The 27,268-nt window shown below is 38.2% G+C and overlaps 1 protein-coding gene across 2 annotated transcripts in view; it reads left to right on the top strand.

Annotated features, from left to right (window-relative positions):
* The window catches only part of HTR2C (5-hydroxytryptamine receptor 2C), a 698,015-nt gene that overhangs the window by 231,118 nt on the left and 439,629 nt on the right, over positions 1 to 27,268 (top strand). For both annotated transcript variants that reach the window (XM_089657983.1, XM_089657982.1), the window contains exon 2: positions 20,352 to 20,580. The gene's annotated coding sequence lies outside the window, so the exon portion shown is untranslated. The remainder of the gene's footprint in view (positions 1 to 20,351; positions 20,581 to 27,268) is intronic.

The raw sequence follows: 27,268 nt of genomic DNA, 5'->3' as shown, positions 1-27,268 counted from the left end.
TGCCCAGAAGTACAACATGTTCAGTGCTCAGAGACATGGTTAAGTTAAGGAAAGCTAAAACCAGACACCACTGTACAAGACACATAAGTTGAAATGTCAGGACCGGGCCAAGAAATATCTGAAGACTTTTCAAAGGTTTTATGAACTGATGAGAGTTACTCTTGACGGACCAGATGGATTGGCTCATGGCTACATCAGTAACAGGCACAGAGCTTCACTTCGACTCAGACGCCAGCAAGGTGGAGGTGGGGTACTGATTTGGGCTGGTATTATTAAAGATATGAGCTAGTTGAACTTTTTCGGGTTGAAGATGGACTCAAAATAAACTCCCAAATCTACTACCGGTTTTTAGAAAACAACTTCTTCAAGCAGTAGTACAGGAAAAAGTCTGTATCTTTCAAGAAGACCATGATATTTATCCAGGACAATGCTCCATCGTATGCATTAAAGTACTCCACTGTGTGGTTATCCAGTAAAGGCCTTAAAGATGAAAGAATAATGACATTGCCTCCTTCCTCACCTGATCTAAACCCTATTGAGAACTTGTGGGCCTTTCTTAAACATGAGATTTACAATGAAGGAAAACAGTACACCTCTTTGAACAGTGTCTGGGAGGCTGTTGTTGCTGCTGCACAAAATATTGATCGTCAACAGATCAAGAAACTGTTAGACTTCTTGAATGGAAGGCTCATGACTGTTATTGAAAGGAAGGGTGACTATATTGGTCACTGATTTTTTTTTTTCTCTTTTGAAATGTCAGAAATGTTTATTTGTAAATTTTGAGTTGTTTATTATTCTCACTTCAACAGATGAAAATAAACAAGTGAGATGGGAAAATTTTTGTTTATCATTTAGCTACATAATGATTCTACACACTAATAGTTACCCAATAATCGTACACAAATAGATATTCTCCTAAGAAAGCTAAAACTTCACTTTTACTTTCTTAAATATTCAGGTTTGAAATTTATTAACATTTTGGATTGACTGAAAACACTGTAGTTGTTCAATAATTAAATTAATCTTCAAAAATCTAACTTGCCTAATAATTGTGTACACAGCGTATATCAAGCAAACTAAGCAAAAATTGTGACCACCCCTGTTTATACTTAGCTTTTAGAGCTAGGTACACATGGCAGTGCTTTACAAACAGCAAACTAAACAAAGTGTATTTCTCAGCACTTAACAACTAACCAGCAAAATAACAAAACAAAAAAAACAAAAAAAAAGCACAATCTTTGTCTAAAGAGCAAGTGAATTGATGATCCTATTCCATCAATAGGTGCATTTCTACACTGCAGCATGGCAATGTATTGATCATTCCATTTTTGTTTGCAAATATTGATAGCTTAAACAGCTCTAGCTCCTTCTTCCAAATGACATGTACTTGCCATTTTTAATCCCATGCCTCTCCATATGGTCTTCAGTAGCAGAGTGAAATACCCAACACTTCTAGGTGTAGGTAAAAAATGTACTCCATCTTTAATGTGACAACACTAGGTACCTAGTGACTGCACCAGAACTGTCACATGGAGCTCCATAACCCTCTGTATGATCTGACAGGCCTGACGCTTACACAGGACTTTCTTTCCCACTCTGGGTGGCAGAGTGACCCTTTTACTTTGGTCAAAGGAAAGTCTTACTTTATGCCCAGACTTGCTCAGACTCGCAACACTGGATTAACCCTCTAAAAGTGGACTAGCAAATTATTTTTTAGGACCACTTGCTATTTTACTTCAACCTTCAATCTTGAATCAATTTAGGTTTTTTTATATACATTACAGGTCAATCATTGTGAGATGCAGTAAGTAGCCAAAACAGTAAGCAGTACAATTTCTTATTCGGTAAATGTTGGTATATGGTGACATTATTGCACAACTGTTACGTATTTATGTCATTTACATAGAAATTACACTATGTTTTTATGTCATTTTCATAGTACACTATTTTTCTATGTGCTTAATTAGGTAATATTTGTGACTTCCTACCTTATTTAACCCCTTGACACCGAACGCACTCAAATATTTTGCCTCTCAGCATCTAATTGCATATTTACCTGCAATTAAAAAAAGTGCGCCCTGCGTGCTCCCAGCACATATGCCCGTGACTCAGGGAAAGGTCCTGATCTCCCCTTTCCATCGGGACCTTTTCTGATTATATGACTGCCATGGCGGCGAATCACGGTGGTCACATGACCATAAAACCCCGCCCACCTCCCGGCTTTTGAAACTCTTAAAGGGCCGGGAGGCGCCGGCGCTAAGAGGTTAATAACTAAAATAGGTACTCCAAGTTTTTCTATGTAAGGATAGTGAATCCATCTATCATAAGGTTATTTTAAAAAACTTTTTTTAAGTTTAAAAATATATAAGTGATTAAGAAATATTCAACAATAACAAACACTGAAGATATTGGGGATGAATTTGGTTGTGTGGCAAGACACAATTTACCAAATGTAATCATCTCTAATGAGGGGTGATTGACAAAGCCTACCAGCATTTACCACTAATTTAACAATCCAATTTAGAAGACCCTAAGCCTTAAATTCAGTAATCTAGTAGGCAACACCCTGAGGTGTCTTTTAAATGTTTTTCAATACCTTGCCAGTAGCTGCACTTACAAAATGATCCCAATGGTATGGAAAGAGTAGGGTTAGTAATGCTATTTAAAGCAGAACTTCACCTAACAGAGCAAGTTATACTTTTCCTCCTGCTCCCTCTTTTACCACTTTTGGAAACTTTTTTTCTGAGAGCAGATAACTAGTTTGACAGGTACCTGCTCTCACTTCCACTTGGCTATTCCAATGGAAGTTTGCCTTCCTTTATCCCTGCCTGCAACCACTTGGGGCATGTAACAGGTCCCAGGAGGCTGCAGGTCCATTCACAAAGCAAAGTGGAACTTGCGCCTACTGATGGTGAAGCTGAGGAAGTCACAGCCAGTATTCCACAAGCAAGATGGTGGGGACCCAAAGCCTGGTAAAGAACAGGCCAGAGTGAAGACAGCACTATATCCCTAGACTGGTAATTTTGTGTTTATTAAAAGTCAACCTCTTCACTATTTGTAGCTGCTGGCAATTAAAATGATACTAAAGTCTTGTTTTTTTTTGTTTTGTTTTTTTTAATAACAAATATGTCATACTTACCTGGTCTTTTCAATGGTTTTGCACAGAGCAGCCCAGATCCTCCTTTTCTCGGGTCTCTTGTTGGTGCTCTTGACCCCTCCCTCCTGTTGGGTGACCCCATAGCAAGCAGTTTGCTATGGAGGCACTCGAGCAGGTGTCCTCCTGAGCCGCGGTTCTGCGTGTCATTCACACACAGAGCCATGGCTTAACAATGCCCGTCCCCCTCCCCCCTCTTGATTGGCTCACTGGCTGTGATTGACTCAGCCAATCAGGAGTGTGAGTCCTCGGAGAACCGAGACTCTTGTGGACATTGCTGGATCGGGATGGGGCTCAGGTAAGCATTAGGTGAGGCTGGGGGGATGCTACACACAGAAGGTTTTGCCTTCATGTAAACAAACATAGATCCTCTTTAAAAAAACTATTTTTTACAGACACTATTATGGAAATCAAGTGTACAATCCAAACGCACATGTTCCTGCATTAAAAATGGCTGTGTGTATAAGTGGGTGCTGTAGCGACCATCAGCTGGAAGCGAACAGAATCAGCAAGGAAGAATGTCACCAGCACTCTAAGGATCACCAATTTGGGTCCAAATGTTTTAATGAACAATAATATAATTACAGCGAGGCAACTTTTCAGATTCTCTCAGGACCCCTTCATCAGGCATGTGACGTTGTTACATGCCTGATGAAGGGGACCTGTGAGACTCCGAAATGTTGCCTCGCTGTAACTATGTGATCCTTCATTAAAACATTTGGACACATATTGGCGATCCTCGGTGTGCTGATGACATTCATCCTTACTATTATGGAAAGCACTCATTTTTACTGTGAATATTAACCATTAATAATCTGCAAACAGTGTTTCTCAGTATGTAGTAATGGTTTATTAAGGATGCATATTAATATGAATACATTAACATTAACAATCTTAATAATTAATTCATATGATTGCATTAATTATAGTTTAATTTTTGCACAGACAACTGTATTTATCAGACTTTATAAAGGCATCTGTTTGTCAATCAAACTATCTATCTACATAACTAAATGTACGGCTTGCTCTCAATATCCTTTGTTTGTGCACTGCAAAGTAATGTAAGGCAATTAAAGCTATGACATTTTTTTTCATGCATTTTTATTCAAGTCTATGGGGCCAAAAATGCATCATGCTGTACCCAAAGAAGCACCTGCACCTGATGCATTGATGTGAACAAGCACCATAGAGAATAATGTGGTTTCCACTGTCATGCATTGCAGTATGACGGCAGATGCATGAGAAATCTCATTAGTGTGAATGGGGCCTTAAAGTGTTACTAAACCCAGGACCCTGCATTTACTTTATCTGGTCTCCCACAGTATACAGAACATGGAAATGAAATTATTTTATTAAATATAAACTGCTAAATACCTTTTCTCATCAGCAGTTAAAGCAGTCTAGTAACTTCTATCAGTGGAGTTTTCTCTCTGTTCTAGAAGGATGCAGAACCCCTAACCTCTGTCTGGACAGTGAGGATTGGCCCTGCGCTGATCACATACACTCTCCCAAGAAAAAAAACTCTCTAGCAATACACACAAGCCTGACATGTGCAGAGTGTCTCCACATGATATGTCTTATCAGCAGATAAGAGGAGGACACTGGAATAGGGGGAGGATCAGAAAAGTCAGGATCAAACAGCATGTTTACACAATGCAGAGGACTAACCTCTTAGGTTCAACAGTGAGTATATCAAGCATGCTTTACTGCATATACAGACTGATTTTACTGTTGTGGGTTTAGTAACACTTTAAACTGTCTCAGGTAGGAATGTCTTTCAGCCTTGACCTTCACTATTTTAGGATGCAGCATGCACACATAAAGCATATTATGACTGTTTCTTAATCTGAGCAACAATGTAAATCCTCAGTATGGCAGTCCCTTGTTTCTGTAGTGGAGGCAGACTTCCAGCACATATGATATATATTCCCATAACTTTCCCTCCTTGTCTCAGCAGTAATAGCAAGTAATTGTCATTTCCAAGCACCATAAACAGCTCTTGATTTTGGCTGTTGGGTGCTGGTACAGGACTGGAGCTTGACTAGGCTCCCAACAATAAATTCTAAGTAGAAAAAGTAGTTTCACATAGAATGTTCCAGAATCTTTTCTATTAAGCCTGTGCTTGGCTGAAATACAGTTGTGAGGTTTGTTCCATGTGGATCTTCATTGAGTATAATATTTTGTAGAATGATGGAATTCTTGGTGTTCAGCCATATTGTTCTACTTGTGGACCTTGTCTCAATAGTATGATAACTGGTGAAGATAACTACACAGCCACCTCAGATTGGTTCACAAAAGTTATAAATTGTCATTCCTTTTTCACCATAGGTAGAAAAAATACATGACCCAGAAATGCATTGATTAGTATTTATTAATAAAAACATTTTTTGAAAGCTTGCGTTTGTTTTGCTAATAAAATAAGTTGTCCAGTACTGAATACTGTATATATAATATATCATGATTTACAAAGGCAAAGGCTCAGTATCATGTATTTACAAAGACTGTATATTTATAAATAATGCTCCAATCACTGCTCTGTATTTTGTAATTTTTTACCACTTTTAATCCAAATTTAATAATATGTCAAGAAAGCAAGCAACCTTGTTTTCTTTATAAATATATTATTCTAGTATTGAATTTAGCTTGTATTTTCATTCTGTTACATTTGAGAATTAATTATATAATTTTAACTCTAAAGCTTCTGCAAACATTTTACAAAAATTAAAAGAAGTTCAAATGACATCTATAGACCTAGTCAATTTGTCTGCTCTGTCACAAAACCTGTATAGGCCATTAGACTTTGGCTGGATTCATTGTGCCTTAGTAGGCTGAAAAATTACAGTAAATTGCTTCTTGACTACAGATTCCTACCCCATACATCTTTCACTAGATCATCATTTTATTTTATTGTGTAATAAAACACTCTGATATCATCTTGTAATCTATGAAGAAAAAAAAGCTGATAGCTGCAGTGCTTTCCTGTCAGCTGCATAATTAGAATAAACTCTAAATGACATTTGTTGGCCCTATTAAACTGGCAAGCAGCAGCCCGATTGGCTACTGTACCAGGCAAACAGATGGCCATAATGTCTAGACAGTTTAACAGCTATCAGTATAAAGATGAAGCAAGCAATTCCTTATTTTTCCATTTTTAGTCTTCAGAACATTTTAATGAAATGAAAGAACTTTATTAAATGGGATAAATGATGTAGCTAGCTGACACAAGGAAATACTACAGCTTAGTGCTTAAAAGAAAGGTCTTTTTTAAAAATATACCTGCCATAACGGGAATGGTCAGCCTTTAAGAAAGAGGTCAGCAATGGAAACCTACATGTTGTATTCATGACAGCTTTCGAAAAATTGAAAGATAGGAGTGCCATGCTACTTATTACAGTCCATAAAAAATGTTATTCTACAACAAAATGCATGCGTTTCTAGGGCTCAACACTCCCCTTCATTAGGGCTTGAAGAGTAATAATCATAGAATACGGGATACCTCCCAGAACTATAAGCTGGAACCCAAGTAGTCATGTACAGATCACACAGGCACCTGGACAAAGATAGCCTATCTTTGTCCAGGTAACTGCATGAACTGTACATGCTCTGATGAAGGGGGGAGGGGCGAGTTAAACCCCCAAACATATTGACTTTTGTTGCAGAATAAAATATTTTATGGACTGTACAAACTATTGCAATGCTCCAATGTTTACAACATTTTTTAGTAATCCCCTCCGAGGGTCCAACAGAACACCATATTTGTTGGTCAGCAGCTACCAGGACTGCACACTACATATAACATTACAACAAATCACCACAGTTTTCAGTGAATAAAAATATATACCAATAAAAAGTGTCTTTTAAAATTGCTTTCATATACGATTTTAATAAGAAAAAACCATGCTGCAGCTGCAATGTTAGAAAATGTGATGACTGTGAAGTTTGAGCTTACTCAGTGACTGGTCAAATTCAAGCCATACTATACAAAGCCATGGTTTTAACCCCCCCCCCCCCCGCCCTTCATAGAGGAGCTCTGATCTTACTATTCTTGATCCTAGTCCAGAATGGTGGCTGTGGTTGATAGGTTGTAAACTCTCCCTTCCATAGTGAAGCCCAGTGACTATATTGTACTAAGATCATGAATGAACTTTAATATCCAGTGCTTTGTGGAGCCATATATTTTTCGTAACCAAGTGAGACACTTTTGCAAGCATTGAAACAGCACAGAGGTACCCTCAGACTCTTGAATGTATCCATATTCCACAGATGAATTCACACTATAGTGTATTCACACTATAATAATGTTTTAGGGTCCTGGGCTTTTATTGGTATTCTAGAAGGCCTCTCTCCAGGTTGTGGTTTTCTAGGTTGCAAAGATTCCAGTGTGCCTCATTGGGGTTGACATTGTTATACTCATTCCCCTCTGTCTCCTGACGTTGTAATCTCCCCCCCACTGCAGTTGAGCCAAGCAACCATACTGATCTACGGTCTGGATTACAAGTATATGTAAAGCCTCTTGGTCAGTGGATGTGCTGTATTTCCCCATGTTCTGTAGTGCCATACCATTTCCATAACCAAGTGAAAATAAAACTTTGTTAGCTACTCATCGGAGCTACTGGATTGTTGGAAAACATTTGGCTTACACAAAGGTACCTCCAGACTCGTGAATATATTTCACTATGCCATGGATGAATACATCTTTTATAATAACCTCCTGGGTCCTGGGCAATTAATGATATCCCAAGGGGCTTCTCTCTATATAATAGGCATAGATTCAACAAGGTGTTGGAAACATTCCTCAGAGATTTTAGTCCATATTGACATGATAGCATCACACAGTTGCTGCAGATTTGGCACATCCCTGACGCTAATCTCCCGTTCCACCACATCCCAAAGGTACTCTATTGGATTGAGATCTTGTGACTGTGGACGCCATTGGAGTACAGTGAACTCATTGTCATGTTCAAGAAACAAGTTTGACATTGTTTGAGCTTTGTGACAGGGTGCATTATCCTGCTGGAAGTAGCCATCAAAAGATGGGTACACTGTAGTCATAAAGGGATGGACATGGTCAGCAACAATACTCAGGCAGGCTGTGGCATTTAAATGATTATCAGTTGGTACTAAGGGGCCCAAAGTGTGCTAAGAAAATATCCCCCACTCCTTTACACCACCACCACTGGTCTGAACTGTTGATACAAATCAGGATGGAGCCATGCTTTCATGTTGTTTATGCCAAATTCTGACCCCAAATTCTGAAATTGAGGCTTATCAGACCAGGCAAAGTTTTTCCAATCTTCAATTGTCCAATTTTTGTGAGCCTTTGTGAATTGCATCCTCTGTTTCCTGTTCTTAGTTGACAGAAGTGGCTTCAGATGTGTTCTTCTGCTGAGGCCCATCTGCTTCAAGGTTTGATGTGTTGTGGTATTCTGCATACCTTGGTTGTAACAAGTGGTTATTTGAGTTACTGTTGCTTTTCTATCATCTCAAACCAGTCTGCCCTTTCTTCTCTGACCTCTGACATCAACAAAGTATTTTTGTTCATGCAACTGCTGTTATCTTGATATTTTCTCTTTGTCAGACCATTCTCTGTAAACCCTAGAGATGGTTGTGCATGAAAATCCTAGTCGATCAGCAGTTTTTGAAATACTCAGACCAGCATGTCTGGCACCAACAATGATGCCACATTCAAAGTCACTTAAATCCCCTTTCTTCCTCATTCTGATGCTTGGTTTGAACTTCAGCAAGTTGTCTTCACCACGTCTACATGGCTAAATGCATTAAGTTGCTGCATGGTGATTGGCTGATTAGCAATTTGTGCTACTAAGCAAATGAACAGTTGTACCTAATAAAGTGGTCGGTGAGTGTGTGTGTGTGTGTATATATATATATATATATATATATATATATATATACACAGTTGTGTTCAAAATAATAGCAGTGTGTTGAAAAAAGTGACTAAAGGTCAAAATCCTTCTAATAGCTTTTATTTCCATACACACAAATGCATTGGGAACACTACACATTCTATTCCAAATCAAAACATGAAGAAAGATATATCAAATTTGTGTTGTTCCTCTAAAAAAATTGAAGAAAAGTGAATATTAGACTGTTCAAAAAAATAGCAGTGTTTGTATTCTTCTTTACAATCTCAAACATTCACTATATAAACTGAAAAATGTTTGAAGATTTTGCTTTCCTTTGAATCACCTAATTAATATTTAGTTGTATAAGCACTGTTTCTGAGAACTGCTGTACATCTGTGTTGCATGGAGTCAACCAACTTCTGGCACCTGTGAACAGGAATTCCAGCCCAGGATGATTGGACTACATTCCACAGTTCTTCTCTCTTTCTTGGTTTTGCCTCAGAAACTGCATTTTTGATGTCACCCACAGGTTTTCTATTGGATTAAGATCCGGGGATTGGGCTGGCCACTCCATAACGTCAATCTTGTTGGTCTGGAACCAAGATGTTGCACGTTTACTGGTGTGTTTGGGGTCGTTGTCTTGTTGGAACACCCATTTCAAGGGCATTTCCTCTTCAGCATAAGGCAGCATGCCCTCTTCAAGTATTCTGATGTATTCAAACTGATCCATGATCCCTGGTATGCAATAAATAGGCCCAACACCGTAGTATGAGAAACATCCCCATATCATGATGATTGCACAACCATGCTTCACTGTCTTCACAGTGTACTGTGGCTTGAATTCAGTGTTTGAGGGTCGTCTGACAAACTGTCTCCAGCCACTAGACCCAAAAAGGACAATCTTACTTTCATCAGTCCACAAAATGTTGTGCCATTTCTCTTTAGGCCAGTCAATGTGCTCTTTGGCAAATTGTAACCTCTTCAGCACATGTCTTTTTTTCAACAGTGGGACTTTGCGGGGGCTTCTTGCAGATAGCTTGGCTTCACATAGGCGTCTTCTAATTGTAACAGTACTCACAGGTAACTTTAGACCTTCTTTGATCTTCCTGGAGCTGATTGTTGGCTGAGTCCTTGCCATTTTGGCTATTCTTCTATCCATTCAAATGGTAGTTTTTCACTTTCTTCCACGTCTTTCAGGTTTTAGTTGCCATTTTAAAGCATTTGCCATCATTTTAGCTGAGCAGCCTATCATTTTCTGCACTTCTTTATATGTTTTCCCCTCTCCAATCAACTTTTTAATCAAGGTGCGCTGTTCTTCTGAACAATGTCTGTAACAACCCATTTTCCTCAGAATTTCAGAGAGAAATGCAGTGTAACCAGCATGTACAACATTTTCTGCCTTCCTTCCTTAAATAAGGGCAATAATTGCCACCTGTTTTTCAAAGAATGAATTACCTCACTAATAGAACTCCACACTGCTATTATTGTGAACATGCCCCTTTCAATTAGTGATTCAACTACACGGAATCAGCAGCATGCATGTCGTGACTGTTGGGTCTGTTGGATTTCTATTACTCTACTACACCTCCTAGTAAATTATTTGCCATGTAGAAATATAATTTCTACCAAAAACAGTGATTGATCAGGTTAGTTATGTCTGACTGCTATTATTATGAACACAACTGTGTGTATATATATAGATATATATATCTATATATATATATAGATATATATACTGTACACAGTAAATATTGTTTTATAGAAGCGGTTGCATCTTTTTTTTTTTTTTTTTCATTTATTATAACAGGGCCATTTCACACATGATAGTGCTTAGCTTTGTTCCTCACTATACTATGTTATGCTGCAAACCCAGCCTAAGCTTAATGTATATGTAAACCTTCACCTTGTAAAACAACCCATTCTGTTTAAAATAGAAATGGAAGGCACAACATTTGTGTATAGATATAAACGTTATGAACTTCTTTGTGTTTCCTCTTTTATAAGTGATTACTTACCCTCTGTTCTCAGCTGCAAAAGGAGCTCAGAGAGGTGGGGGAGGAGAAACAGCAGCCACTGGTCTTCCAAGTGAATGGCTGTGCAGGGGGTGCACAAGCTTGATCATTGGATTAGCTCCCAGCACAGCTAAACAAAATGGACCATGATGTGTTCTCATGACTAGTGTGGTGAATTGTAATAGGAAAGCAGAGGGACTGGCAGAAACACCAAGTTTTTCACACAAAGGAAGCAGTATATTGAAAACAGGATACTTTATCATATAAGTACATAGTACAGCAGGAATATATCAGGAATATGAACATGAAAAACTCAACATAATCCATGTATTTTACATAAAACTAGTATAAGCACCTGGAAATGTCATCACCCTTTTCTAATCCTCTAATAAGCTGGCAGAGTGGGAAAGAGAAAGATATTCTCTGACCTTGTCAGTGTGTTTCTGCTCCATCACTGTCAAATCACAGGCTGACTTGGGCTTATGCCCCAGTTGTAATGTTTAACTGCAGATGAAAAAAGTAAGGTTGTAATCTAGCCATATTATCTAGAAGTGATGCCTATATCACAAAAATACAAGTTTACAAATAGTTTAGTAGGTAGGAGTGTTTACATAGGTGTATTTCAACTGTGTATTTAGTGGTTTACCTGCAGTTACATTTTTCATTCTATTTGCAATTGTTACACAAGTGACCTGGACCCCTATATCCCATAATCTATACCTGAAAACTCTTGATTGGCTAGTACAACTCTGATGCTTACACCAAACACCAACTAGGGCTAAGTACACTTATGTACAGTTGTGCTCAAAAGTTTGCATACCCTGGCAGAAATTTTGGCATTGATATTTCAAATATGACTGATCATGCCAAAAATGCTCTTTTATTGAAGCTATGATGCTCATATGAAGCCATTTATTATCAAATAGTTGTTTGGCTCCTTTTTAAATCATAATGAGATCAGAAATCACCCAAATGGACAAAAAAGTTTACATACCCTGGAATGTTTGGCCTTGGTACAGACACACAAGGTGTCACACGGGTTAAAGTGCCAATTAGAGGTTAATGTCTCACATCTGTGGCTTTTTAAAGAACACTTAAAAATGAGAGGTACGGGGAACAACCCTCATGCGCAATCAGGACATGATTTCTAAACTGCCATCACTCCCTCATTTTCAAGCCCACCTACACAAATCTTATATCAAAATGTGCAGCTATCCCTGCTGCCACTAAATATGTCCACAGCTAAGCCATAGTCCTGATAGTTTTCACAATATGACCATTTGTTTGCAACTCATGCCACCCATTGACATTCATTGAAACTCCACTCTAGCCACCTCAAATTTGAAGGGCAATTTCTAAACTGCGCCTGTGCCTTCATTTTTAATATTTCAGAGACATACTATGCATTAAATTGTAGGTCTGGGTCTTGTGATTCTCACAATATAAAGCTCTTCGGTGTAGGATTTATAATTTTTAAACTGCAACCATTTGAAGATGGCAACCGCCAGTGAAGTGAGCAAGTTGGAGCAGTTTGTTTTTAACCCCTCTTCTCTGCCCTTGCTGTAGAGTGAGTTGCCATAGGAACCCAGGTGTGTGAGCAGGCAGCAGAGTGGCAAAAGCTTGCCATGTGCACTTTTTAAATTTGATCAATCAATTGATTAGTGTAATGTTTACTATCTTTACTCACTCCAAACACTCCACAGAGTTACTCTGCCCACTCCATAAAGTTACTCATCCCAGTCCGACCTTTTCACAGTTACTCCAGCCACTCCAACCACACAATAGTTACTCAAGCCACTCCACCCAGTTACTCCGCCCACTCCAGTTGTAGACTACTGGTGGAGGCAAGAACACTTCACGCAATTTCCTCAGAAATTGTAGCTTTTCTAGTTCTATTTACATTTACTTTGAAGCCATGTTATTTGTGAGAGAACCATTTCAGCCTAAAAATAGGCTTATTAGAGATTGCTAGCAATAACCTTCGATTGGATTAGTGAACTGGATGCAAACTGTGCAATGAAAGTATTTCTCCTCAAGAACAATATAATCTTATCTTCTGTTTTAGTAAACTCCTCAAATGATTACATGGTCCTGATAATTTTATTAGATTTTATTTCATTTTTTTTAGATAAACTAAATAGAAATTAATGTGTGCAGGTCATCTAACATTTAAAAAAGTAGGTAGTGAACACAAATCGTAGTTGTATATTGCTGATTATTCATTGTGAAGCAATAAACGCAAAACACAATCTATTTTGATTGCAGACAAAGGATGTGTCAGATAATAAGTACATGCATCCTGAAACATTGACAGTTCTGTAATACTTGTATCCTGCCTTCCTTTCAGAGATAACATCAGATATCTACAGGCTGCCATTACATACTCAAAGAGAAGAATTAATGCTTAGATTACACAGAGGGGAAATGTGCATTATATAAGCAGGCAAAATGTATCATCAGTTTTTTTTTTTATAAGAGGAGAAACATATATCTTTTAAAAGTATCCTTTATGGCTGGTTGATTCAAAAGTAAAATACAGAGGTCCTGTAAGGCGAATTACCAGTTAACTGTGAAGACTGTGCATTCAATATCTTCTCAGTAGCTCTAATCTTCATCCTCTTGTAGCTCTAGCTTCTGAATGAGCTGCTGAGTTTTTGGGTTCTTCTGTCATTCCCTTAGTGGTGACCTGAACTAAACCCAGCTTTCACTGACACATCAATAATGATACAGAAAGGTTTTATTAAGGCCAGGAAAAGTCCTGCAGTTAGAACACAGATAATACAGGGCAGCATAGTGACTAAATGGTTAGCAGATGAGTGGTCTGCACAGGCAAAAAGACGTATCCATACGTTGCTGCCTGCTTTCTGGTGATTGTACACAGCAGGAGCATGTCAGCAATGATTCATGGCTGGGATCTGCTGATTGGCTGAGTACAATCACAGCCCAGAGATCTGTATTGACAATCAACACAGAGCTCTGTACAGAGCAGGGGCGGACTGACCATTTGAAAACTCGGGCACTGCCCGAGGGCCCGGGGTCAGTAGGGTGCCCCTTGAGATGCCCCTGGTACCTTTTTCATAGGTTTTTTTGAGTTTGGGCAAGGACACAGGGGCCCCATGATCCCCTATTGCCCGGGAGCTCCATGAGTTGTCAGTCCGCCCCTGGTACAGAGCCATGCAAAGCAGGGCTGAGAAACTAAGAGATCTATTAATAAAAGTCAGCACATATTACACATATTATGGCATGCATTTAACCCCTTGATCACTTTAGATGTAAACCCCTTTCCAGCCAGTGTCATTAGTACAGTGACAGTACTGTAAATAGTATTATCACTGATTACTGTATGTCACTGCTGATGTCAGTTTCCCCCAGTCAGATTGCCCACCGCACTATCGCAGTCCCATTATAAGTTGCTGATCACCAGTAGTACAGTTGCAAGAAAAAGTATGTGAACCCCTTGGGATTACGTGGAGTTTTGCATGAATTGGGCATAAAATGTGCTCTGAACGTCATCTAAGTCACAACAATAGAAGAACACAGTCTGCTGAACATAATACTACACAAACATTAGATGTTGCCATGGTTTAATTGCACATAACATGTAAACATTCACAGTGCAGGGAGGAAAAAGTATGTGAGGCCCTAGCTTAATGACTTCTCCCAGAGCTAATTGGAGCCAGGAGTGAGCCAACCTTGACTCCAATCAGTGTGATGATATTGGATGTGTTGCTGACAGCTGTCCTGCCCTTAAAAAACACACACCTGTTTTGGGTTTACTGGTTTCAAAAAGCACTGTCTGATGTGAACCATGCCTTGCAGAAAAGAGCTCTCAGAAGACCTACGATCAAGAATTGTTGACTTGCATGAAGCTGGAAAGGGTTACAAAAGTATCTCCAAAAGCCTTGATGTTCATGTGTCCACGGTAAGACAGACTGTCTACAAATGGAGAAAGTTTAGCACTGTTGCTACTCTCCCTAGGCGCGGTCGTCCTGTAAAAATGACTGCAAGAGCACAGCGCAGAATGCTGCATGAGATAAAGAAGAATCCTAGAGTGTCAGCTAAAGACCTACAGAAATCTCTGGCACATGGTAACATTTTTGTTGACACATCTACAATAAGGAAAACATTAAACCAGAATGGAGTACATGGGAGGACACCACGGAAGAAGCCATTGCTGTCCAAAAAGAATATTGCAGCACGTTTGAAGTTTGCAAAAGAGCACCTGGATATTCCACAGCACTACTGGCAGAATATACTGTGGACAGATGAAACCAAGATTGAGTTGTTTGGGAAGAACACACAACACTATGTGTGGAGAAAAAAGGCCCAGCACACCAACATCAAAACCTCATCCCCACTGTGAAACATGGCGGAGGGAGCATCATGGTTTGGGGCTGCTTTGCTGCCTCAGGGCTGGACGGATTGTTGTCATTGATGGGAAAATGAATTCCAGAGTTTATCAAGACATTTTGCAGGAAAACGTACGACCATCTGTCCGCCAACTGAAGCTCCGCAGAGGATGGGTGATGCAACAGGACAATGACCCAAAGCATACAAGTCATTCAACAAAACAATGGCTGCAACAGCACAGAATACGCCTTCTGGAGTGGCCCAGTCAGAGTCCTGACCTCAACCCGATTGAAATGCTGTGGCATGACCTTAAGAGAGCGATTCACACCAGACATCCCAAGAATATTGCTACACTGAAACAGTTTTGTGAAGAGGAGTGGTCCAAAATTACTCCAGATCGTTGTGCAGGTCTGATCTGCAACTACAGGAAACGTTTGGTTGAGGTTATTGCTGCCAAAGGAGGGTCAACCAGTTATTAAGTCCAAAGGTTCACACACTTTTTCCTCCCTGCACTGTGAATGTTTACATGTTATGTGCAATTAAACCATGGCAACATCTAATGTTTGTGTAGTATTATGTTCAGCAGACTGTGTTCTTCTATTGTTGTGACTTAGATGATGTTCAGAGCACATTTTATGCCCAATTCATGCAAAACTCCACGGAATCCCAAGGGGTTCACATACTTTTTCTTGCAACTGTATATACAAAAAAATCCAGTGTATATACCATAGTTTGTAGGCACTAAAACTTTCACGCAGACCAATCAATATACGCTTATTGGGATTTTCTTTTTATCAACGACAGAATACATTATGAAGAAATTTGATTTTTTAAAATTGTTTTTATTGGATATATCTTGTAGCAGAAAGTTAAAACATCCAGGGTTTTTTTTTCAAATTTTGGTTTTTTTTGTTTGTATTGCAAAAAAATAAAAAAACCCTGTGGTGATCACATACCCCCAAAAGAAAGCTCTATTTGTGTAATAAAAATGATATAAATTTTGTTTGGTTACAGCATTGCATGACCATGCAATTACCAGTTAAATTAGCGAAGTGCTAAATAGCAAAAATAGCCTGGTCATGAAGGTGGTACAATCTTCTGGAGCTCAAGTGGTTATTAAAAAATGCCAATAGTAAGGTCTCCTATTATATAGTACTTAGTCCATATCTTCATTTCCTGTTGTACCATCAAGACAGAATGTAAGGTAAATGCTCCAGAAGATATAAATAGTAATACAAACCTGACAGAAGATCTAATCCTTCCTTATTCTATCCAAAACTAGAAATTGTTTGGCTGGAGTTCCACTTTAAATAGAGTGTCCTGTAATAACCTCTGGCCTAGACCATGATACACTATTAGTGCTTCTAACCAAATGCAAATTATATTCTAGTTCTTTCTCCTGGGATAATCTAAGTTTTGCAAGAAAGTGCGGCCATTCTGGCATTATATTGAGGGAATGAAAAGGAGTAATTGTATTTATTATATTTGAAGGTCTTTGTTCTCTGGGCAAAATGAGCTGCTGATGATTAGAAGGTGGGGGAACTCTGAGCAACTCTATGTACAGCTGAATTCTAATTTTCTTTTACATGCAGAGCTGGAACCACAGGTCATCCGTCTAGCTAAAAACAAACAATTGCTAGCATTTATCCCAATCTACTGTACATACTTATGACTGTATTTTAATATGAAAATATGGTGATTAGAAAATATGATGGAAATCCACTTTTAACAGAAGGTTTAAAAGTAATTTTCAAAACAACAGGAGATTTAATTTATCACATTCTCCAAGCGGCTTAAAGACACGACATTTAAATACAAATGAATTGTACTTCCATAAATCTCCTCTTCACAGCCCTGCTTTGACAGAATATTAGCAGTAATGTCACCACACTGATCTTTGTACTAAATTATAAAATGTGTCACATGTGTGTTAAAAAAAGTAACCTTAAAAATAACCCTAAGTTTTGCATCGTATGCATAGCTATATATAATCTTCTCTGAATCATTTAAAGGTAATCCACAGTCGTTTTCATATACACTGCTCAAATACAATTAAAGGAACACTTTTTAATCAGAGTATAGCATCAAGTCAATTAAACTCCTGGGATATTTATCTGGTCAGTTAAGTAGCAGAGGGGGTTGCTAATCAGTTTCAGCTGCTTTGGTGATAATAAAATTAATAACAAGCGCACTAGATGGGCAACAATGAGACTACCCCCAAAACAGGAATGGTTTTTACATGTGGAGGTCACTGACATTTTTTTCCCTACTCATCTTTCCTGACTGTTTTTCACTAGTTTTGCATTTGGCTAGGGTCAATGTCACTAATGGTAGCACAAGGCAATACCTGGACCCTATAGAGGTTGCACAGACAGTCCAACTCCTCCAGGATTGCACATCAATACGTTCCATTGCCAGAAGGTTTGCTGGGTCTCCCAGCACATTCTTAAGAGCATGGAGGAGATTCCAGGAGACAGGCAGTTACTCTAGGAGAGTTGAACAGGGCCGTAGAAGGTCCTTATCCCATCAGCAGGACCAGTATCTGCTCCTTTGTGCAAGGAGGAACAGGATGAGCACTGCAAGAGCCATAAAAAATGACCTCCAGCAGGCCACTGGTGTGAATGTCTATGACCAAACAATCAGAAACAGACTTCCTGAGGGTGGCCTGAGGGCCCAATATCCTCTAGTGAGCCCTGTGCTCACTGCCAGGCACCATAAAGCTCAATTGGCATTTGCCTTTGAACACCAGAATTGGCAGGTCCGCCACTGCCACCCTGTCCTTTTCACAAATGAGAGCAGGTTCACCCTGAGCACATGTGACAGACGTGAAAGGGTCTGGAGAAGGCATGGAGAATGTTATGCTGCCTGCAACATTGTTCAGCATGACTGTTTTGATGGTGGATCAGTGGTGGTCTGGGGAGGCATATTCATGGAGGAACACACAGACCTCTCCAGGCTAGACAATGGCACCCTGACTGCCATTAGGTATCTGGATGAAATCCTTGGACCAATTGTCAGACCTTATGCTGGTGCAGTGGGTCCTGGGTTCCTCCTGGTACACAACAATGCCAGGCCTCAAGTGATGAGAGTATGCAGGCAGTTCCTGGAGGATGAAGAAACTGATACCATTGAATGCTTTCCTGACCTAAATCCAGTAGAACACCTCTGGGATCATCATGTTTTGGTCCATCTGATGCCACCAGGTTGCACCACAGACTGTACAGGAGCTCAGTGATGCCCTGGTCCAGATCTGGGAGGAAATACCCCAGGACACCATCCGTTATCTTATTAGCAGCATGCCCCAACATTGTCAGGCATGCATACAAGCACATGGGGGCCATACAAACTGCTGAGTACCATTTTGATTTGCTGCAATGAAATTTCAGCAAAATGGACTAGCCTGCTGTATCATTTTTTTACTTAGATTTTTTGGGGTATCTTTGAATTCAGTCCTCTGTAGGTTGATAATTGAATTAAGTCCTCTGTAGGTTGATAATTTTCATTTACGTCAAACGATAGGGCATCCTTATATTCCTAACACAATATCCAGTCATATCAGTATAGATATCCAGCATGATATTTTCCCTACTGAAATCGTTATTTTTTTTAAGCAGTGTATATTACATGTGATGTAGTTAATTAAAATAATCTTGTCAGCGTGTGCTAATATTAAAAAAAAATTACATCTGTGAACATTTTTTTTAGGTGGAAAAATTAGAGTGGTTTAATGTGTCATATCATGTCCAATGTGGATATTGGAAGATGGGTTATAATCCATTTGTTTTAAACACTTCAATATTGGGTACTTTTATCTCCTTCTTGCCCAGACCAGTTTTCAGACAATGACACTGTACTACTCTGGGAAGGTGATCAGGATTTTTTTTTACACTCTGATTGCCTAATAAAGCGATAGTCACTGTAATAACAGTATTCTGTGAATAGGAAAACTACAAGTTTCAATAGCCTTTGTGGCTGACAGCTTTTAGTTTTCAATGAACTACCGTCGTGGTAGTTCATTGAGCTTTCCTGTCAGTAAGGGTCTGCTTGCCTGCATGGGATGTACAAGTAGGCAGATATACTGATTGCTGGTGCACAGCTTTGGAGGCTCCAGAAAACAAAAATAATAAATGCACATTTTTACCTGTAAAGAAAGTGTGCATATATTATTTTTTGTTAAAAGGTGAACTTATCCTTCAAAGTAATGAATCATAGCTGGAAGTATCTGAAAGTATTGGCTAGAGCCTAGCTGGAAGAGGCAGAACTTAGCACGAATTCATAATTAAAATGTGCTGAAGAGCATAGGTTGAAAGGTTTACCAATTTCATAAAAAAAGGCTAGGGAATAGGATTACGTGACAGGTAGTAAAAGTAATATTCATATATCAGGTGAAAGGAAGCATGTGCAAGCATCTTACTAATACTCTTATAACGATCCACTTTCATATCTAAAGCATTTGTGAAACCACAAAAAAAATTTAATATTTTGCAGCTTACCAGTCATTATATATGGTGGCTGAATCCATTTTTTTCCTCTGGGCTTTTTTCTCTTAATATAAACTGGTGATTCTGCAATTAACTTTCTATCCTCTGTGGAAGAGAAATGTTATCACTATAGGACAGGAAGTATATCAGGACTTCAGAAACCCTTTCCTCCTTCTCCTATTCATAATATAAGAGGGTAGTGTTCTGTAGTGTTAACACACTTCTCGATAGGATTGTTTGAGATGATACTGCAGAGCGTACAGAACAACACTGAATTTCTGGCAGGGTCAACAGGAGTTTTTTGCTCTTAGAAAACAGATACAATGAAACACTTTCAATTGTATTGTTAAAAGACAAAAGGAGCAAAAAAAAAGTTACTTTATCTAGCATTTGCATTTTGTTTTGCTTGAAATAAGTAATATTTAAAAAAAGTAACATTTTAAGAGAGAGCCTGTTTTTTGCTACTTAACAAATGTGTTTATTCTTGTAGGTCCTCTAGAGACCACATTCTTGGATGACACTCCACCCTGAGAACACCTGGGAACCAGCATCTGTGAAACCTTCCACATCCTAGCCAACATTTGAGGTTGGATTAAGTTTAAGTATCTGCACCATGTGACCATAGAAAGCAAAACTAAGGTCTGAAGTTATGGCCTGATGGCTAGAGTCCTGCCCACATAAGATAGACGTCACTGCCACCACCCAAGACCCTTCTACTAGTAAGTAGTCACTTAAAAATAACAATAATAGAAGGTGATTATGTATGCGTTATATAACTATTTGTGACTTTTTTTAAAGGGTATGCTGTGATGTTCTATCATATCTAAGTTAGACAAGATGGGGCACACTTATAAAGAAATGAATGTAACAACCACCAAACGTTGTAAACCATTCCCTCTAATTTAAACAAACACACCAGGAAGATTATCCTGCAGTGAATATTTGGTGAATATCACATTCACTTTATAAGTATACTGTACATTTTCTTTGACGAAAACCTCTTTCCTCCAGGCTACCTCAGAAGGTATATTTGAATTCATGAAGATACTAGCCATGTCTCAGCCACGTATAATCCAAATACATAAAATAATTTGAAACAATTTAAAATATTCAAAACAAATACATAAAATAATTAGAAATAATTAAAATATTCAATGAAAGAGAAGAAAAAATGCAGTTTGTTGTGAGAATAATAGATTTATAGATACATCAATGAACATAAGGAGTGTTTCATGCAGCATCTAGTTAAATAAAATTTTAATATTTCAGCAGTTATTTCCAAAAATATCTCAGATCTGCTTGGTTGATAATTTGATGGTAAAAATGACTAGAATTGCTTGTTGAGGAAGATATTTGCAGTCCTTGTGCATTGGCTCCCTTCCCTAACCATGGACTTCCAATCTTTTACTTATCACTGTCAACTTATATTGTCCTGATACAGTTGCAAGAATATAGAGAAGATAGGGTAGAAGATTCCTATGAATCTATCTATTTAAACTCTAGATGGCTACAACATGTTGAAGAAAGATTATAACAAAGTGAATGTTTTGCTGATACATGTCAAAAACTTTGTTGCATTTGTTTCAGTGAAAAACAAACCTATATACTTACCTTTGGGCATCGCATTTACATTTCTTTGAGTTTTTCATACTAACTGAAAACTAACCCTCACTATTAAACCTATCTGCATGCATTACAGTATCCTAAACGTATACCTAAACATAGCTATTGAACAGAACTGCCAACTCCTAGACCTGAATCTAACCCTTATCACTACTGCTCTCAGCCTATTAATATTTGAGCTACTGAGCCAATACTACTACAGACTCACTCCCACCTAAAATGCATCTCAAAAATTCTTTGCAGATAACTGCCATTGTCATACCAAATACAATTGTTTCATCAAAATGTTATAGAACATTAATAAAGACATAGGGATTCATAAAATAAATTATGGTAAAGTTCCGTTGGTTGATTTAGTAAAACAGATGACGATGTTCGCTTACAAAATTGTGTAAAATGCATCTCCACATGATTGGGTTGAGACGGAACGGGAATTTGCTTTTCTCATGATTGAAGGTAATATTCACAAAATATTTGAGTGAAGATTCGAAAATACTTTAACAGTTTAGTCTGAATCAGGAGGAAATGCCATTTTATTGTTACTGAACAAAGGTCAGCATTTCACTATTCTATTTCCTGTCAGACATTTTAGTTTAATGTATCAAAGTTTTGCTGAATTTTAGGCTGAATTTGAGGAAAACAGCCAGATACACAAAAAGAAACACATTTTTGTAGTTCTACCTGTCAAGGGATGTGTAATTGTGTGCATCCAGTCTTGTGATCCATGAAAATCTGACAGGTGGTTGACCTAATTTGCTCAACTGCAGTTAAACAAAACAACTTGGTCAACAACCTCCCTTCAGCCTTTGATTGGATGCTATCATCACTCTTATAAATGTCAGCATGCTGAAACTGTGCATTGACCTGTCTACATTAGGAAGTAGAGCCCTAGTTGGCTCATAGAACTGTACTTTCCCACTTGCAGTGTAGGTGTAGTTGTAAATGAGATTACATGGGGTTAAAACTGGTACATATTCAGGTATTTAAAGTTTATGTAAAATACATTTAATTGTTTTAATGAATACAAATTGACATTGCAAATGTTATACCTGCTTGGGGTTTATTGACAGTGTTGCTAATTAGGGAAGGACATGGGGTTTAAATACATACTGTAAGAATAACATAAAACGTATCTATCAGATTTAGAATATTGGCTGTACACTAACCAAGATGACTGTTGCAACTGTTACTACAGTGGTACTCACTAGAAAGAGGCCAAGAGAATCTGATTAGTTTATCTGAGTAAGATCTTCATTATATTATTTTAAACTTCAGTGTAGCTAAACAAGTACTTTGTGAAATAGATTTTTTTAAATACTGGTAAATTATTCTTTCACTTGTCACACAACTGTTTACACACAGATGGATCTGGCAGACTTATTTAAATGAAAAGGTCATATCTTCTGTCTAACACGCACCTGCTCTATTTACTATGATGTTGGTCGGGCAGACAACAGCACCTGGTATACACACAGACTCTGTTGACCAATAGCAAAATGAAAAGTTCACAACGTAATTGTCACATGGAATATCAGTATGTTGAAAAAGAAAGTTGTTTTTGCTGTTTTTAAAGGTCAAGAAGACAGTAAATGAAAAAGACTCGTCTTTGATATTGGAACACAAAATATAGATATCTGAAAAGTGGTCATACTATTTTTTATAGTCAATAACAGTGGGTGGATAGTCAATAATGAATCTCGCAGGTTATATATACTCAATAGCGCACCACTTCATGCTCCAATCTTCCTGTCTTCTCATCAAAATCTCTTTAACCAGAATATGTTGTATAACATAGAATGTCTCTCTCTTCTTTGATCTTCCAGTGTATTGATCCAAATCTCCAAAAAGAAAAAAACTAATGTAGTGTAGTATTTCTCTTACAAATATGCTAAATGTTCACCCGTGTGAGTTGAATAGTATACAATATACAAAAGTGTCCACCACTCTTCCCCTAAATACTCTTACCCTCTTAGGTTGAAAATGTGCATTTCACTCCTTAACTGTGAGTAACATCCAAAATACACTTGTGATCATGCTCCATCCACCACCTGTGTGTGAAGCAAATCAAATGTGATCGATCTCTTCCCCTTCAGGCATGCACCTTACCCTGCATGTCTTGTGAACAGCCTTTTCAAAATCATATAGTCAACATGCTCAATCTCCTCCCCGATTCTTCATAAATTCTCAGTGATCATAAAAGGTAAACCTACTCCCATAGTGCAGTATTTCCTTGAAAGATCAACTTAATAATACAAAATTGCGCTTACATAAGTTTGAAGTAAAACTGCTTGATTTAACCAATCTCCAAAATGGCTACCGCGGTACTTACGGTTGTGTCTGATGTCACATCCACTGGCACGTTTTGTCATTCAATTGACTTCCTTATAGGTAGTAGGCGTTGGGCGCTACCGGACTCTACCTATTCACCATCTTGCCATATCCTGCGGCCATGATCTCCATCTTACTTACTGGATAAACAATCTAAATGCAATACTATACAGCATCCCACCCACATCCTGCGGCCATGATCTTAATCTTACTTACTGGATAAACAGTCTCAATACACTACTACCGTCCTATCCTACACCCTGTTATTAAACTCCTAAAAGCAATACAATGTACCTATTCATTCAAACATGAAAATTGATTTAATGCATCCTGAGATAAAATAAAATTAAGTACTGAAATTATTACCGACATGGACACGTAAAACGTCTGCCACCTAGTGTTCTATATTGCCAGTGAATGTATTAGAACTCAGTGTAATGTGATTAAATCCTCAATATTATACATAAAATAGTGTCAATGCCTGTGTCCTCTCTACAAGTTATGACATACAAAATATTTATTACAAAATTTTAATGATTAAAATAGACTAATATAATATTAATTAATGAATTAACTGAATTATATTTAATAACTGTAAAATTTACAAACAAATTAATGAAAATAAAATAAAATTACATTAATAAAAAATCGGTGTATCTGAAAAAGAGGGAAAAGTATGTTTGGTCTATGCCAAACAATACTTACCCTCACTATCTACAAATGCCCAGTTCCAGCCTCAAAATCATGCCCTACAAATTATAAATTAAACAATTCAGATCCAATTCTATATTTAATCCCTTTGGGTACATACTGTCCAGCTCATAAATCCAGAAGGTTTCATTTTTTGAAATCTCCCTTGTACAGTTATTACCTTTCCAGTGTGCCCCAACTTTTTCAATGGCACAAAACTTCAATAATGTAGGATCATAACCAAGTGCATCTCTGAAATGTTTTGACAGGCTATGTTCCTTCTTTATGGTACACCACGTATTTATTGTGTAATCAAATAGATATATACTCACAAACCAAAGGATAATGAAAGCGGTATGAATAGTCTGCAATGATATCAATGTAATGCTGTGCCCCAATTGGGGATAAGCTGACACGTTTCGGGAGATGAACCCCCTTCCTCAGAGCAGCTCTGAGGAAGGGGGTTATCTCCTGAAACGCATCAGCTTAAACAATTCATACTGCTTTCTTTATCCTTTGGTTTGTGAGTATATATCTATTTGATTACACAATAAATACGTGGTGTACCACGGTAATGCACGATGAGAGTGCGCCCTTTTTTGTTCTTTGTTCATTAGTGCCCAGATTTCCCGATCTTTGAAGGGCTGCACCTCTTCATTTGCCATTGTGAATTCCTTTTAGTCTGCATGAAGATCTGAGTGCTGGTTTTGTTTGTTTGTCTATGCTCCTTCTTCACCTTTTTAATGTTAGTGACATGTTCCCTTAATCTTAGTTGTAACTTCCTTGTGGTGCACCCCACATATTGGAACCCACAAGGACATTCCAGGAGGTAGGTAACAAAATTGGAGTGGTATGAGATAAATTTCTTAATGGTATATATCTTATGTGTCAATACACTGGAAGATCAAGGGAGAGAGAGACATTCTATGTTATACAACATAAACTGGTTAAAGAGATATTGGTGAGAAGACGGGAAGATCGGAGCATGGAGTGGTGCGCTGTTGTTTGTATATTAGGACTTTTGTACCCAGGGGGTATTGGATTGTCAGCTGCACTTTCACTTATGTTGTACTTTTGTGGCACTTTATATAATTTAAAATATATATACTTAATGAAGAACATAATAAAAGCAGCTTTAAGTGAAAACCGTTCACAATTGCACAGCATTGCAATTGTTTGGTTTTAATAACCCTTTTGGGCCCAGAGGTCTTTAACCACTTCCCGACTGGCCGTTGTATATAAACGGCCAGACGGTGGCACTGCAGGGTCGGGTGGCCATCTATAAACGGCCTCCCCGCACCCTGCTTGTGCGCGCTCCCTGGGAGCGCGCAGCACCGCGATCCGGTGCCCGCTGTGTCCTCCGGACACAGTGAAACAGCGTTCGTCGGACGGGACCTCTGTACGAGGTCCCGATCATGTGATCACTGATTGGCCAATCAGTGATCACATGCAAAGTAGTAAGCAAGATGTCACTTCTGACATCATTGCTTACTATGTGTGAAATCTGTGAATGATCACAGAGGTCACATGGTACAAGGCTATTCACAAAAGCCTTGTACCATGTGACAAGCTGTGACCAATCACAGCTCACTCAGTTCTTCTCAATGAGTGCATGAATGCACACAGAGAGAAAGAGAAATGATTGCTTTTACATCCCATATGGGTGTAAAAGCAATCAGTGTAAAAAAAAAAAAAAAATCTTCATCACCCCTCACAAGTAGTACAGTGTCACCATGGTGACACTGTACTGCTAGGGTGACAGTATGTAAATAAAAAAAATTAAAATAAAAAATAATAATATAAAAAAATAAAATAAAAATGTAAAAAAAAATGTTTAAAAATTATAATTTTTGCTTATAAACTAATTTGGATTTTTTTTTTTTTACTAAAAAGATAACGGAATAAATTTTGGCTAAGATTTATGATGAAATATTATTTATTTGCAAAATTTTATAAAAAAAACACTTTTTTTCAAAATTTTTGGACATTTCATTTACATAGCAAAAAAAATACAAATCCCAGTGGTGAATAAATACCACCAAAATAAAGCTTTATCTATCTCAAAAAAATGGTAAAAAATTCATTTGGATACAGTATTGCATGACCGCGCAATTGTCATTCAAAGTGTGATAGCGCTAAAAGCTGAAAATTGCCCTGGTCAGGAAGGGGGTAAAAGTGTCCGGTCTGGAAGTGGTTAAAGATAGAAATGAATATATAGATTGAACCAGACATGTACAGTATTTAATTGTTTTTCATTTTAGATAGAGCAAGAGAGAGTTACAACCCCTTTGAATTTTTTTTTCTTTTCACCTGTGTCCCATAGAGGTGATTTGCCTTCACTTCCTGTCCCATAGCCAAAAGAGGAAGTGAGAACAAATCCCTCTAAAGTGAGGAATTCTCAGGGTGAAACCAGGTTACCAGAACTAGTGTCCCATTTGGAAGATTTCACCTCTATTCCTGTTCTAATGTCAACCCAAAATCTAGGATTTTCTTTTACTTTCTTTTTGTCCTGTTTACCATTACCATCAAAAGTTAGAGGGTGAATCTCCCAGAGCTAAAGGGCACAACTGATGGCCACCAATGGGTTTCATTCTGCAGCCAGAAGATAGCAGTCGTTAGGCTCTACCTGATTCTGACTGTTGGAAAAGCATATAACCCCTCCTTTTATTTTCATCAGTGCTTCAGTGTTTTGCCTGTTAGCCATATACCTGCTCGTTGATTATCCTGATCCCCGCCTTAGCTTGTACCTTGCATCTAGCACCCTGG

The sequence above is a fragment of the Staurois parvus genome, unplaced genomic scaffold, assembly GCF_062004578.1.
Source record: "Staurois parvus isolate SC_StPar_1 unplaced genomic scaffold, SC_StPar_1.0 ptg001045l, whole genome shotgun sequence".
In the NCBI taxonomy this organism is placed as follows: Eukaryota; Metazoa; Chordata; class Amphibia; order Anura; family Ranidae; genus Staurois; species Staurois parvus.
This window is presented reverse-complemented; position numbering and strand designations above follow the sequence as displayed.